At 46.7% G+C, this 15,425-nt stretch overlaps 1 protein-coding gene across 1 annotated transcript in view; it reads right to left on the reverse strand.

The window, feature by feature from the left end:
* LOC104037837 (trifunctional purine biosynthetic protein adenosine-3) overlaps positions 1 to 336 on the reverse strand; it is a 34,740-nt gene extending 34,404 nt beyond the window's left edge. Inside the window, exon 1 of the mRNA XM_075707795.1 lies at positions 302 to 336. The gene's annotated coding sequence lies outside the window, so the exon portion shown is untranslated. The remainder of the gene's footprint in view (positions 1 to 301) is intronic.
* Between the last annotated feature and the right edge of the window lie 15,089 nt (positions 337 to 15,425).

A 15,425-nucleotide genomic window follows, 5' to 3' on the forward strand; every position in this document is an offset into this window, starting at 1 on the left:
TATCTAGCAGTTGCAGCCTTTCTTTTTCACACTGACATAAAAAGATGTCATGTAGGCCCTCTGCTGCCCAGCAGTATCTTGCATTAAATATGAAAATTCCAAGAGGCGACATTTCTTTTTATTTTGTCAGTAATCCAGGAGCAAAAAAAATTTTCTCAAAAGGCCAAAAGCCATTCACAGGGTAGATATTTCTTCTGAAGATCTTCTTCTGTGAGGATTATCACACACTCAGGTTTTTTTTGTAAGCAATATGTAAAATCCTTAAACTCCAAAACCATTCCCAAACAAGGTACATAATTACCTTAAGCAACCATTGTCTACTATTGTAAAGAAGGAAGACAGATATGTTTGTTTAAATGATGTTTTAAAATAAAGACAGGTGGCATTTCAGGCAAGGGTCTATCACTAGGTCCTTATAGGAAATAAGAACAGGAAAGCAGAAACAAGCGAATCACTCCATGTATCCAAGAGGAGAGGACACGAGGATGGAGTGAAGACAAGTCGATTTCCAGAGCCTATCCCTGCGGTTGCCAATAGTAAGTCAGCAGGGATGAGCACCAGCCTAGAGACCTTTATCCTCCACAAAAGGTAGGGCTCACCAAGGAGCAGGGCAACTCTTCCACTAGGTCAGGGCCAGTGGAGCAGAGAAAATAAAAGTGAGGAAGGCAAAACGAACAGTGTCTGATAGCCTTCTCCATCCTGACTTCTTCACAGGGCACACTGAGATTTCAAATATAGGTAGAAGTGAGACGAGGTTACTAACTCAGCTGCTGCCCCTTCCCTATTAACAGGGAAGGGACAGGAGCCATTGACTCTTCCTTGAACTGAGCCTGTGCACAGACTTGGGGGTTAAACTGAGCTCCTTGGTTGTATTTATCAAGGTAACTGTATAAGAAAATGTAACCCCCTTAAGCAATTTCTTCCCAAGTTTCAGTTTCCTATCGTGTGTAGTGCAAGTTACCTAAATGTTTTATCTCAACTAGGTGGAATCTCGTCATGAGCCATTGCCTTATTACCTCACCCTTAACTAAAGCAGTAAAAAGGTGCAATTAAAATAAGATCTATGCAACATAGCACAAACAGTAAAGGGCATGACTGGTGGCACCTCACTGCTTCAGACAGTGTCTTTTTTTTTTATTTTAAAGTTAAGCTCCGATGCTGTTGGCTTTCTCTGTGCTCCTCCATTGAGAGACCTGGGTGGAGTGTGTTTTGCTTTGGTGAGCCAAATAACACCAAATCTTGAAAACCTGTGTGGAAAAGGTGCCACAAAACAAAGTAGTTTCAAAAGATACGTTTTAGTGCCTTAGTTTCAACAAAATCCAAGCTGAGGGTGAAGTGACAATGATAACACTTAGGTATATTTAAAATGTTACACTGTGCAGCATCCAAAGTGCTTTAGCCCTTCACTAAAAGGGACTTGCTGCTCAAGCAGGTTTACACTGTGCTGAGAAAATTTACGTATGCATTAATGCAGGACCCATTCACACACCTTGTTGTCATTGGAAGGGGATGTCGTGAATGCAGGCACATTTTCCCCTTCCTCGTACTGGCTCTGGTGCTCACCTAAGCATAGTCAATTCACTGAGATTTCATAAAACTAATCTGAGGGGAAAAAAAAAAAATACCCCAAACCACACCCAATCCAAAACAGACTTCTGTAAGCTGAACTGGCTTAAAGTGCAATCAGCCAAGGTCTAGAGACACTAACAGTGAATGGATGGGACAACAGAGATGAGCAGAAGAACTTGAGGGCAAGACCTGCCTTTCAGGCAGCAGCAATCTACTCTCATCACTGCACACATAACATTTAACCTTAGCTGCCGCCTATTTAAAAGCTGCAATACCTTAGCTTCCCAACACTGGGATTCAGGAAACCTGATGCAGGCATTCAAGTTTCTTTATACAAAAGCCATGGTCCTTGCCCAGAGCGTCTTAACTCCTACCTTTCCTAGAGCCTAGGCTAGGCTACAAAATGGCCCAGCAGTGACAGCACTTCCCCCAAACACAAAAAACCAAGCCCAGTGTCACCGAGGAGGTTCAAACCCCACCCCCACCCCACCCCCAGTCCCTGGAGAAGAGCTTTTATCACTTGGCTTTGGACTAAATGAGAAGGTTCATTCTTCCTCTTGAAGCTAGGCAGAAGGAAAAGAAACGAGGGCTCACAGGAGACAGCAAGAACACAGAACTGGGAAGGCTGTGCAATTCAGCTGCCTCCCCACCGAGTGTAGTACTAGTTTCTAGCCCTAGCAGTCAGGACCATTTATGCGCAGAGACCTGTAACGGGATAAAACATTGAAACAACCACTTGGAGAAGCAGCCAAAACCTGGGACTTCCTCATCCCAACTTCAACAGCTAGGCTGCTGCCACAGTCCCTCCCGGGAACCTGCCATCCTTTACTCGGCTTCTGAACTCGCCGGCAGCCAGACTGCACGGTCCCAAACCCCCTCAGGCTGAACCGGGTTCTTCTGCTTGCTGAATTAATGCTCTAATCAGCAGGCCGAGTCATTTCTTAAGAGTCCACTTCACGTTATGAGCACACACATATCTCGGTACACATGAGGTGAGCTCCGAGCTGGCCTTCTCAGTGACTCTCTGCCAACTGCTGGACTCCGCTCAAGCTTGGAGACCAACCGGAGCCTGAAACGCGCAAGCTGCAGGTCACCGACTGGAGTTTCACAACTGGCTTGCGCTGCCCTTTGCCAGTGCAGCTTCCCATTGGTGCCACCAACTTCTCCACCTCCAGTCTCTCCTTCCCTCTCTCACCCGTGTGTGCCAAGGATGTGTGGTCATTTGGATCAGGCAGCCAATAGTGCTGGAAAGCTAACACTACAAGAGTAACCAATGCAGTAAAGTAAATATATATATATATGCACATAAAAAGGAAATACTTTTCTGCCAGTTCAGTGAGCTAAACCAACTCACTGAGGGATGAAGTGATCACCACAGCCAGTACAAGGGAAGCAGCAGCAGAAGGCAGGCAGAGAGGGTGAAAAGAGCTCAGTTTTGCTGCAGCAAACTGCTCATCAGCCCAGCTGTCCTGTACACGGCACCCTCAGATCATCTTGATTGACTGAGAGACCGTAATACAACCGGCGGCAAACACTGCTTTACAATTTACCTTCTCACCCAACTGCTCGTTCCCACCTCTTGCCCCAGCCTGTTTATGGTCACAGGGCAAGTCGAATCAGAGAATCAAATGAACGCTGTGGAAGGGAAGAAATCCATGTCTCTCCACATTTTTTTCCTATATGGATCAGTTTCCTGAGGGAATTCACCGTACCAATTGTGCAGGCAGCTCTGCTGGTGCAATGCATGGTGCAGAAACAACCAACCATGGTGCCTAAACTGGCAAAACGGCGAAAACACGATGATGGAACTGCAAGTTTAGGCTAGGGCAGCATTAAGTTCATTCTGAAGGAAAACAGCACGGCCTTTAGAGAACTTTTAATTTCCTCAGCTTTCAATACTGTAAAGAATTGCTTAAGGAGTTCAGAGGCCTCCAGAATCAGGGGGCAATTATGGTTTCTAGTTATAGCTTTGGGTTTAAATAAGCTTCTTTTGCTCATGCATTTTATTTAGGACTAATTCCTGGCTCTCACCTGGCCACATAGTGTGGTGCATCAGCCAGCTTTATAAAACAAAAAAATCCAAGAAAAGTCATTATTATCTGTGTTTCATCCCTGCAGAAACCAGAGCATCATACTGAAGGCCTGACTCAGAGCTGAAAAGAAAACATATGTCTTTAATGGCCTGAATCGAAGATCTGCAAGGCAGGCATCTTGCCTCCCGGTGTGATCCTCCGAACGGCTGGATTGTGTGTTTCCTAGGCAAAATGTTACTGCAAGTTTCACTACTAAAAATAAATGGACCTTAAAAGTTTTATCACCCTCCCCAAAGTACTGAATTTTGACACGTTGAACTCTATGAGGGAAGCTGGAAGCACTCAGTATCCTTCACCATCAAAAAGCCTGAGCAGAAGCTACAAGGTGAGAATCAGAATGAACGAGGGAGGGAAAAATGCCCTTTCTGTGTTATTATTTCAGTTATGCACACAACATAGTGAAATAAGTATTAACTCTGCTCATTAATTTCAAGTATCCACTGGATAGATTAAAAAAAAAAAAAAAAAAGACGGCCAATGTTAAAGTTGGTAAGCCCCCAACTTCGCAAACAGCAGAGAGAAGAATCAAAATGAGTCAAAGTCCAAAACGAGAGAGGTTAAAAGTTTAATATTTAGTTTAAAGCAAATATTTCACCACTTTTTCAAAGCCAAACAGAGCAGAGGGGGAAAAAAAAAAAACAAAACAACAACCCCTAGGAATAAAAGCCACGTGCGTTATCAAATACTTTAATGTGCAGTACGTTTAAAAACGCTACGCACCAAGCTCCCCAGATGTAAATCTGGTCAGGAGACGCGCAGTTTAAATAAGTGTATAAATGAATAAGCCGTCAGCACCGGGTCACCACACGCCCCTCCGCGGTGCGGGGCAGAGCAGGACGCGGGACGAACGAAAGCCGCCCGGGTTTTTAGGCGAGGCCCGCTCTCCGCGGCGGCCTGGGTGCAGCGGGGGCCGGCAGGAAGGCGCCGGGCCGCTGCCGGGCCCCCCCGCCATTTTACCGCCCGGGCAGCGGGCAGCACATGGCCCCGGCCCCGCCGCCGCCGCCTCGCCCCCCCCCCCCCCCCGCACTGCCGCCGAACAGCCCGGCCAAGGCAGGCTGGCTACGGGCGGCGACAGCGGGACGGAGCGGCCCGCGGAGCCTGCCCTTCTCCAGAGCGAAAGAAAAACTTACTTTCCTTCAGGGGGATTTTAAGGAGCGGGAAGGCATCCTCCGCCGCGCCGCCAAAAACTACAGTACCCAGGGGGCACCGCGACATGGCGGCGGGTCGGCCCGGGGGCGGGGGCCGGGAAGCGGGGCGGGAGGGAGGGAAGGAAGGGTGGTCAATGTCTCGGCTTGCGGACCCATTAATTGGCTTTTGCACGTAAATTCTTCAAGTCTAGAAATATCTTCCGCTCGGGGCGGCTGCTGCCTGCGGAGCGTGCTGAGCCGGGCCGCGAAGGTGCTAGAGCCGGCCGAAAAACCTTGCCTATATGTAGGTTATTGTTTTGCCTTTATCTAGGAAGTAGAGTATCGCTCCAGAGGGCAAAGGTGACAGTTTATTAAGCTGGCTGGGTAAGACTGTACAAAGATTGATTTTGTTTCTGTGTCCCCGCAGGGGGAATGCTCCTGTGTATCTTTAAGTACTGGGTAGGAGCAACTCCTTAGTTTGTACCACACTGAGCTTTCTACATTATGAAACCAAAGAATATTGGGCAACGTTTAGGCCAATTTAGCATTAAAATGGTGCAACAATACTGTTAATGAATTAAAACAGATTTGATCCGTAGTTTTGCTTCTCCCCCACCCCCAAGAGCTATAACGTGAAAACCTCAGTGTTCTTTGTAAATCAGCTTATGAAATACAGGTTTAATAAATATCGTTTGCATGTTTAATCACACCTTTGACTCTTGCTTTAAAAGGGAACAGTCACATGAATAAATGCTCTAAGTAGTACTGACAATTGCAGCAGAACTGCTATTAGTAAAGTCCCATAATACTACGTTTACAAATTGAACAGTAAATGTATTGGCAACAATCACTGGTCTTGACAAGATGAAAGTAAAATACTTAACTAATCTGAAAACTACCTAACACCTAAGTGAATGAAGGTGTTTAACTGAAGGGTTGTGGTTTTTTACAGCAACGGAGATGGGAAGGCAGAGCAAGAATTGTTATTTTCTTGTGGGGCTGTGGATCCTCATTTCTATGAAGAGTGATTTTTGTGGTTATTACTTTGTCCGTGTTAATTTTTAGGGAAGCAGAGCGAAATATGCAGCACGCATTAAAATCCTTCCCTGGCTTTTTTTTGTACCTTTCTTCATGGTTTTCCTTGTCTAGATGGAGGCCTACACTGGTAGGGATGCAGTTAATACAAATTAACTGCGGTTGAAAAGGGTCCCTTTCCTGAGGGTGGGCATGTCCATGGCGTGGGCTCCCCTTGGCCTGCATAGGAGGTGTGATCCCTGCCTGGAACAGCTTTTCTGACCGAAGCCCCTAATGCAGGCTAAGTCACGCCAGTCAAACCTGCTGTTCTCTTGAGTACAGCTGGGGTTTTTTTGGAAAGTGCAAGTTAGGATCACGTGCTGAAAGCCTTTGCAGCTTTGTTGTTACGGCAGGGTCCTTACTAGCAACCTTATGCCTACACAGAACATAACTACTTGTTTCTGCGTAAAAGCATGCCTGGTCTAGACAAGGCCATTTGCATCAGGGGAATCTAAATATGTCTGAAATTGTTCAAGTGAAACGTTTTCAATCTTTAGCCGATTGAACACCAGAAATTAGATACCGTATTCTGTTGGCAAGACTTAAAATGTATCAATGTTGGCATGGCATGAAAGGTACGGGTTATTTGTAAAAGGGCCTCTTAAATAGAGCTGCTTTCTGTTTCAAATGTAATAAATTGACCGTGACATAAAAGTAAGCGAATTGATCCAAGTATCAAAATTTTCCAAAGTTAATACCAAGGCACGCCGCCTCCCAGCAATACACGGTAAAGAACAATGCTGCTTTTAAAGGGTCTTGCGAGTGATTATTAAACCACGTTGAACTGGAGGCTGACGTTGCCAATAAAGACCCCAGCAGCAATTAAATGGTTATACCCGGGTTTTGAGTTATTTTAAATTTACTTCAGGTCAACTAATGCCCCTAAGTTACTACTTCACAACACCAGAAGAAACTCTATGCGGGAAGAGTCTTCCAGCTGTAGGATTATTCGGTTTTACACGGAGGATGGCCAAGTCGTATTTGTACACCTACATACTCGAGAATCGGTTTCGGGGCAGCATGAAGGGGACCCCCGAGGTGGCTGCAGTCGGGACAAATTTCGGTTTGCAAAACACCCGGCAGAAGACACGGCTTTGCCGGTGGGCTGAGGCCGGGGCCGCCTTTCGCTCAGGTGCCATTTATTTATTGGCGGCGGCGTTTTCCTCCTCTTTCTTTGTTCCTTTAATTCCCCTGCCATCTCGCGGGGCGCCCGCCCGCGCCGCCCGGCCCCGCAGCCAGCCCCCGGAGCACATGTGCGTGTCACAGCCGGGCCGCCCGCTCTGCCGGCGGAGGGGGAGGGCGCCTTTCGCATGGAGCCGCTCGGTAAGTGAGGGCAGCGCAGCGCCGGGCCCTGTGATGCAGCACTCGTGTGCGGGCCGGCCCCCCTGCTAGGCGCTCGGCACACGGGGCGGCGGAGGCGCGGGGCTTGGCCCCGCTCCATGGAGACCAATGGCATCGCTCCCACCCGCCCCCAGCGGCCCCGAGCCCGCCGGCACGCACAGCCGCACGCTTCAGCCCACCATGGCCCCGCCGCCGCCGCCGCCGCTCCGGCCCTCGGCGAGGTGAGTGCCGGCCGACGGGGCTTCTCCGCGGAGGCCCCGGCGGCTCCGGGCCCCGGTGGTCGCCGGAGACGGCCGCCATCGCGGCGGGGGAAGCGGGGGGGAAGGCTGGCTGGCTGGCTGGGTGGGTGGTTGTACGTGGGGGGGGGCGGGAGACGGGGACTGGGCCGCGGGGACCGGCGGCCACCGGCCACCATGGTGTCCTCCACCGACTCCCCCTTCTCTCCCTCCCCTCCCCGGTCTCCCGGAGGCTCAGGAGCAGCTTTTGGGCGTACGGGGCGCGAGAGGGGCCGAGAACGGCGGGGAGGGGGGGAGGGGACGTCGGTGTGGGGGTAGAACGGCAGTTAACGGTTTCATCCGTTGGGGGGGGGGGGGCAGGGCGGCCCGCCGGGGCTTTGCCTCTCGCGGGGTGGGGTGGGGTGGGGGGTGCGGTGGGGGTGGGGGTGCCGCCGCCGGGAGGCGCGCGGCCGCCCGGTTGTGGGCGCGCGGCCGGCGGGGTGGGGGTGAGTGCGGCAACATGGCGGCGGCGCGCGCTCCTGCGGGGGGAGGGGGGGGAGCGGCGAACTTCGCCGAGACACGAGACTTCCCCCCCTCCTCCCTTCCCCCCCCCGGAAGCCAGCCGGCGCTGGCGCTCTATGGCCTCGGCTCAGCGCTAGAGCGGCCCTCCGGAGGCTCGGGCCGTTCTCTTCCCCCGCCCCCCAGCCCCCGCAACGTCATCCGTTAGAGGGCAGCCAATCGCGAGAGGGTATCTAGCGAGTACGTCAGCAAAGGGCCCTCGGCCCCTGGCTGCGGCGGTGCATTGTGGGATACCGGAGGCCTCGCGTCTCGGCAGGAAGGAAAGCGGAGCGCGGAGCGGGGGGGCGGGCGGGCTGTGTGGTAGGGCTGTCATGGCGACTAATATCGAGCAGATCTTTCGGTCCTTTGTGGTTAGCAAATTCCGGGAGATCCAGGAAGAGCAGCAGCAGCAGAACAGCGGGTAACGAGCCTGCCCGGGGCGGCGGGGGAGGCGACGCAGCCGCGCTGGCGCCGGGGCCGGGGCCTAGCGCGCGGGGAGAGGAGGGGTGTGCTGGGGGTGGGGGGGCGAAGTGCGCGGGCCCCGCCTTGGGACGGAGGGAGACGGGCCGGGGCCTAGGCCTCTTGTGGGTTGTTTCGGCGTCAACAGGGCGAGGCCCGGGGGCTCGCGGCCTTGCGAGCGCCTTGAGCGAAAAGACAGCGGGGGAGAGGTGGGGGGAGGGGCGGGCGGGCGCACGCGTTGTCTCCTGGTGAATGCGCACCCGTTTTCACTCGGGGGTTTTCGGTGTTGGTCTCTTGTGTCGAGGCAAGAGGGGAAGGGGCGAGCGTCTGTGTGATTTATCTTACTGCTCTTCCTACATTTAAGCTCGCCTGGTTTTCCCCATCCTCATCTCACAAAGTAACCAAAATTGCTGGAGAAGAGTGAGTGATGGGTGCTTATTTTGTGAGGGGAGCCTGTACAAGTTCTCACATAAAGCACGGGGACTGTGGCGTATTCGAGAACATATTTTCCTCCCTTGTGCCTAATACTCAGTTGTCACAACGTGTTCTGTTGTGAATAAATTAAAGTTAATCAAGAGGTAGATGTTTCACTATAAGCATGGCTTCTTCAGGAGGCTAAATACTGTTTTGAAGGGTTGAGTATAATAAATGCTTATGAATTAAAAGGTCAAAAAAGGCTCAAAATTGCTTGTATTATGTTGATATTTTTTTTGGTTAGTGGAAAGGTAGAAGGCCAGCCCAATGGTGACACAATCCCAGCTGAGCAAGCCAACCCTTCAGATGACACTGGTGCTGGTGCTGGGAGTCGTCAGAATGATCAGATAGTGCAGAAAATAGAGGAAGTGCTCTCTGGAGCCCTTGATACAGAGCTGCAGTGCAAATCAGGTAAATGAAAATGCATTTGGCAAATATATTCTTGTTTAAGAAGCTTGTCATAGTGCTTAAAATTGAATCAGTTTTACGGAGATAAAAAAGTACTTTTCAGTACTGCTCCTCTCACCGAGCTTCGTCTGACAAGTTGTATGTTTGTTGTAATGTTTGTTAAGTGGTTTTTTTTTTTTTTCCTGTTGTGATTTACAGCCATAGATGGACAGAGGAATACATAATGTAAAAATTGAAGCTGGTTATTATATGGAAGCATTACTTAGCATGCGGAAAAAGTTATTTTTCTTTTCTTTCCATTACAATAATGCTAAAACATAAATTATATCCACATATATGTATATATAATTGTGCTTTATTTTGTATATCCCTACTTCAGGGTCTCAATGAGCAGTTCTTACTAACAAAGCTAGTACTGATGGATAGAAGCATTGTTTGTTGTGTTGTTTTGGATTGGTTTGCACAATTATTTCTAAAAATAATTTATTAGAATTCAGAACTGTATAATTAACTCTTCTGTCAGAGTAAGATGCTTTGTTGTTTTAAAATGAATAATGCACTTATCTTTAAAAGGTAGATACTCAGATTGCAGTCTTCCAAAGGTTAAGAAATTTTTGTGTAGCCATCTTGTAACTTCAATAAATTGCTGTATTTATTGTGCCAAAAAGTTGCATATGAGTATCCCTTCTCATGGGACTAGTCCTTTCTGTAAAATTCCTGAATTGTGAGAGTTAGTGAGATGAAGGCTTTAATTATTGCATTTCTAAACTTCTGGAGTTCAAACATAGGTGACTGCTGTGTGCTTGGTAAGTATAGTTCCAGAGTGATTTTTTTTTTTTTTTTTTAAGAGGCAGCATAGAAAATTGTTTATTTCATACATTCTGTTTGCATGGTTTTGGAATTGCTTTTTCTTTCTGTTATGCACAGTGGTTTGTTTACCTTGAGCATTTTCAACAGTCTTTTGCTTATGCTGTACAAGCAGCGCTTTAGGCTGGCTTTTTTGGGGAGGGTTTTTTTTGTATTTTTGTTCTTCTGTTGTGGAAGAATGAGGCAAGCTAACATGGTAATAAATAGGACCTATTAACCTGCAAGTTAATAAACTTAACCTGTGGTAAACGTTCCCACTGTTCATATCTGGGGGAAAAAAGAAACCAACATTGCTGTTGGACAACAGATTACCTGAAAATGCTATGTAGAAAAGTTCACTTGACTCTGCTTCCATTGTCCTCTTTCATTGCATTTACAACAATGTTGGTGGAAACACTATTTTTTTGTTAAACTGCTGATTCCGTAAAAATGTGTGTGCTTAAAACTACCCGAGATACTTGTTTATGGAATCTTAAGTCATGTTCATTTAATAGGATTATAATTACCAATGGTTTTTGAATGATTTTGCATTGTTCACTTGAAAGAGTATGCTTTGTAATCACAGCCAGATTATAATTGGAGAATCCATATTGCTGCACTGGCCAGTATAAACATAATCATTGAAGATAACATACAAGTAGACTTGAATATATAGCTCAGATTTAATAGAAATTATAACATGTTGCCTTTAATAGAAGTACCTTTCTCGTGAAAACATGGCACTAGATCCGAAGAAGGGTAAGAACCTACCACAGGTTAAATTCAGAGGGAAATGAGATACAGAAGTAAAAGAAGGTGATTTAAACGTCAGTCTTCCTCTTTTCTTTCCCCCTCAGTGGTTGCTTGTCCCTGCAGTCACCTGAGTTTATTAGTTACTTTCCTGTTGGAAGGAAAAGCTCTGTTAGGTACTTGCAGGTTTGCAGTTGCTTGTGGCAGCTGCAGTCCAGTCTGAGCAGCTGGTTGCCTGCAATGCTTTAAAGCTTGTTTGGGATTGGGGAATTAGATGCTGTTTCCCCAAATGTGTTTGAAGAACTTAGCGAGGAACTTAGTAAATGTGCTTAGATGATTTCTAATACTCTAGTAATATTGGGCTCACTTACAAGTTAAAGCCTGGTAGGGGATAATGGGCTGGCCACATTTCATACAGTAAGCACTTAGATAGTTTGTCTGGAAAATGGGAGTTCTTGTTTCACTTCCATGTGCAGCTTGCTGTAGTTTAAAAGCACATTTCCAGCCTCCTGGAAGAATGCACTGCCCAGCTGAATACAGGTGGAAGTATATCCAACTGCTTCTTGGAAAGAGTCATGTTGCCACTGGAACTGTGTTGCTGACCAAGAAGATTTAGTTAACTTTATGTAAAAATAACTAATTCTTCTTTCAAAAAGTGAATCCTGAGAGGAAGGGTAAGAGGGCTGAAAGAGAGTGTGTGCTATTTGTGTATGGTAGTTTAGTGAAGGTGGCATGGGTTTCAAGTTTAAATTTTTTGTACCTTTGTCCAGGTGCTTGGTTGCTAGTCTGACAGATCTTTTTAAATGTAGTTTTAATAACATTTACAAGGAAAATACCATTTTTTTTCTAGATGTAGACAAAAATACTGTGAAAAATAGTACTCAGTCTACAAAAAGAAGCTCTACTGGTGAAGATGAAATTCCTAGGAAAAAATCAAAGAAGAACAAGAAACACAAAAGCAAGAAGAAGAAGAAAAAGAAGAAGAAAAGGAAGAAAGAGAAAAAACATAAAAAGCAGCCAAAGGAGTCAAAGTTGAGTGCACGTCATGGAGAACATGCAGACTTGCAGCCTGCTTCTCACTTGATGCCGGAGAAATCAAGCTCCAATTTGAGCGTACAGCATGGAGGATTTGGAGATGCAAATCTGGCTGTCCATGTGCAGCCAGAAGAACTGTGCTTAAAAGCAAGTGAGGAGCTTGATAGACAAGCTTTAGGAGTTGTTTCTCATTCAGGAACTGATTCTCAGCAATCCACAGAAAATCTTGGAAGTGAGAAGGGGACTTTGTGTGCAACAAATCCTCCATTGAATTTAGAAGGCAGCCAATCTGATATCCAAGAAAATGCTAGCATAACTCAAACTAAAATTTGCACTAGAGATGAACAAATTAAACAGTCTCACGAAAGTATTTATCCTGTAGCTATTCATGCGAGTGAAAAGGGTGTTCTTGTTGATACTGGAAGTGATACTTCATCTAGCATCCCATCTGGAGTTGCCAATAAATCTGAAATTCAGAAAGATTCAGCAGCAACTCTAGCTTCAGAGGTAATAGAAGCACTAAAAGGTTCAGAAGTTACTCTGAAATCTAAAGGCACTGGGGAAGTAAAAGCTTTGGATACAGCTCTTGAGTCTGAGACCATGGAGGTGTTGAAATATTCAGAAGCATCTCTACAATCTCTGGCACAGGGGGGAGCAAAAGAGTTAGAAGCAACTTCAACATCTGTGTCTTTGGCAAGTGATGTGACAACAATTCCTAAATCTGCAAATCAGGCAGAACTGAATACTGTGAAGGTAGCTCACATGTCTGTGGCTGTGGAAGAAGTGAAAATTCCAGAAGCAGCTGAAAAATCTCTGCATACGGGAAATGTGAAAAATGTGGAAAGATCTTTGGAATTAGGGAGCGTGAGCAGAACTTTGGAGCCAGCCCTGAAGCCCTCAATTATATCTGATAGTTTGAGAGTGATGCAGTGCAGCCCCACAGAGGGTTCAAATGTCTTGAAGGCAGATGTATCATTGCAACATCCTTTTAAAATATCTGCAGCCACTGCTGTGACCCAGGTGGAAATAAAAAGTGCCAAAATACCCCTGGGACCAGGAGCTGTTACAGAAGTGAAGGATACTGAATCAGCTAGAAGCTCTGCGCATATGGAAAATGTGAAAGCTTTGGAAGAAGCTCTGCAGCCAATTGCTGTAGTAAAGCCCAAAACTTTGGAAACAATAATGGAACCTGTGGGTGTTACAGCAAAAGATCTCCAAGCAGCTCGAGAATGCCTGCAAGTTGAAGTAGTCAAAGATACGGAAGGTACCACTGATCCTGCAACAGTGCTGAAGGCATCAGGAGTGTTTCTACAACCTAAAATCTTGACAGAAACAAGAAGTGTGGATAGAACCCAGGAATCTGCACTTCCAGCAGAATTGACAGATGTGAATGTGGTTGCAGAGCCAAAAGGTTTAAGAGCAACTTTAGAACCTGTAGCAGTTGTGCAGACCTTCATTCCCCGAACAACTCCAGAAATCCAGATGGCAGAGGGTGTTAAAGGTCCACAAGCAACCATGGAAGTTGCAGCACTAACAGGAGTAAAAAGTCAAGAAACAAGTCAAGCTACTCTGCAACTGGAAAATACTAATGCTTCAAAAACTTCAGAATTTACTCTCAAGCCTGTAGCTGTAATAGAGGCAAAAGATTCACAAGGTACTTCATTACTGAGACAACCAGAGGAGCTGAGAGAATCAAGATCTGAGGGTGAATCAAATCTGAGAGGTTTGGAAGCAACTCCCCTGTCTCTGCAGAAAGAAGACGTGAAAGGTGCAGGAGGAGTCCTAAGACCAATGGCTGTGGAGGAAGCAAAAACTTTGAAAACAGCTTCACTGTCTTTGCAAATGGAAGGTGTGAAAACTTCAGAAGAAGCTGTGTGTGGTGGGACTGTGGCCAGAGGTTTAGCAGCAACACTAGATTCAGCAGCAGTGTCAAAAGCTTCAGAAATAAATCTAGGTAGTATGGCAGGAGTAGAAGCAGGCTCAGATGCCAGTCTCCTAGCGATGAAGGTTGGATCTGAGAGACCAGTGAAAAGTTTGGAAACAAGTCTAGGACCTGTAGCAGGGACAGAAAGGAAAGATTCAGAAGCAGACCTTGAGGGAGCCAGGACAGAGATGAAGACATCTTCATCACACCTGCACACGAAAGGTGTGAGAGAGATAGGCGATCCAGCGTCTGTAGGTGTGGCAAAGATACAAGCTCTGGAAGCTGTCTTGCAGCCTGGAACCATTGCAGTGGCAAGGGGCTTAGGGCAAGATGTGTGTTCTGAAGCCAAAATTGGTAGCCAAGTCTTGGAAGCAAGTCCAGGACTTCTTGCCTTAGAAGAAAGGTCAGAAAGGACTCCTGAATCTGCGGTTGCATGTGTAAGCATGGAACCAGTTAGAGAGTCTGAGGCATTAGCAAGAATGATGCATTTGAAAAACACAGCAGAGAGAGAATCGAGACCTGCAGAAACAGTCACAGAACCTCTTGGTGCAAGCAAAACAAAGAGTTCCATCATTTCACAGTCTCAGGTCATGACACATACAAGAACCTCACAAACTGAGGTGGTAGGGGAGATAAAGGATTCTGAACTAGCTGCCAGTTCTGCCACTGTAGAAGTGAGAGGTTTAGACAACTTGTCGGAAGTTGAGGCAGTTGCAGAGGTAAAAGATGTGGAAACAAGATCAAAAACTTCACCCTTAACGCAGATGAAAACTTTGGAAATGGTTGTGGGATCTGAAACAAGGACACTAATGCAAGGCTTGGTAAGGACATTGGCGTCTGAGGTGGTTACAGAAATGAGTCATTCTGAAGTTGCTCCAGAAGATCCAAATGAAGCAAAGGCAAGGAGCAAAGAAGCAGTACTAGAACCTGTGCAAACAGTGACGGTGCAAACTTTAGAAACAAGTTCAAAATATGTGCAGGAACAAATAGTAGGTCATTCAGAAGCAGTATTAGAGTCTTTGCCCAGAGTAGGGGAAAAAACTGTAGCATCAGAAATAGTGACAGAAGTGAGAAACTTGAAAGGAACTTCGGAATCTAAGATTGCGACAGATGTGAGAACTCAGGGACCTACTGTAGAATATATAATTGCAACAAGGAAGACAAGTACAAAAAAAAATGAGCCCTCGCTTATGAGTATAAAAGATTTGGAAGAAGCTTCAGAAACGGAGAAAGCAATGAAAGCAAAAGATTTGGAGCCAGCATCAGAAGCTAGAGAAGTGAGGTTGTTGGAAAGTATGAAAGAGTCTGCAACAGTAGAGGTGCAGGGTTCTGAAACAGTTGAAGAGCCTGAGGTACACATGGATATCCAAGATTTGGAAACTTCCCAAAAGTCTGAAAATGCGGGGGCAGTGCATGTTTTGGAGGATGTTTCAGAAGGTGTTCCAGGATCTTTGCACACTGAAAAGCAAGAACATCTGCAGGCAGTTCTAGAAGCAAAACCTGCAGAATGGAAGAGTACAGAAGAGGCTCCAGAAATCTTGAGTGCTGCTGA

Source organism: Pelecanus crispus, chromosome 1 (genome assembly GCF_030463565.1).
Source record: "Pelecanus crispus isolate bPelCri1 chromosome 1, bPelCri1.pri, whole genome shotgun sequence".
NCBI classification, from domain to species: Eukaryota; Metazoa; Chordata; class Aves; order Pelecaniformes; family Pelecanidae; genus Pelecanus; species Pelecanus crispus.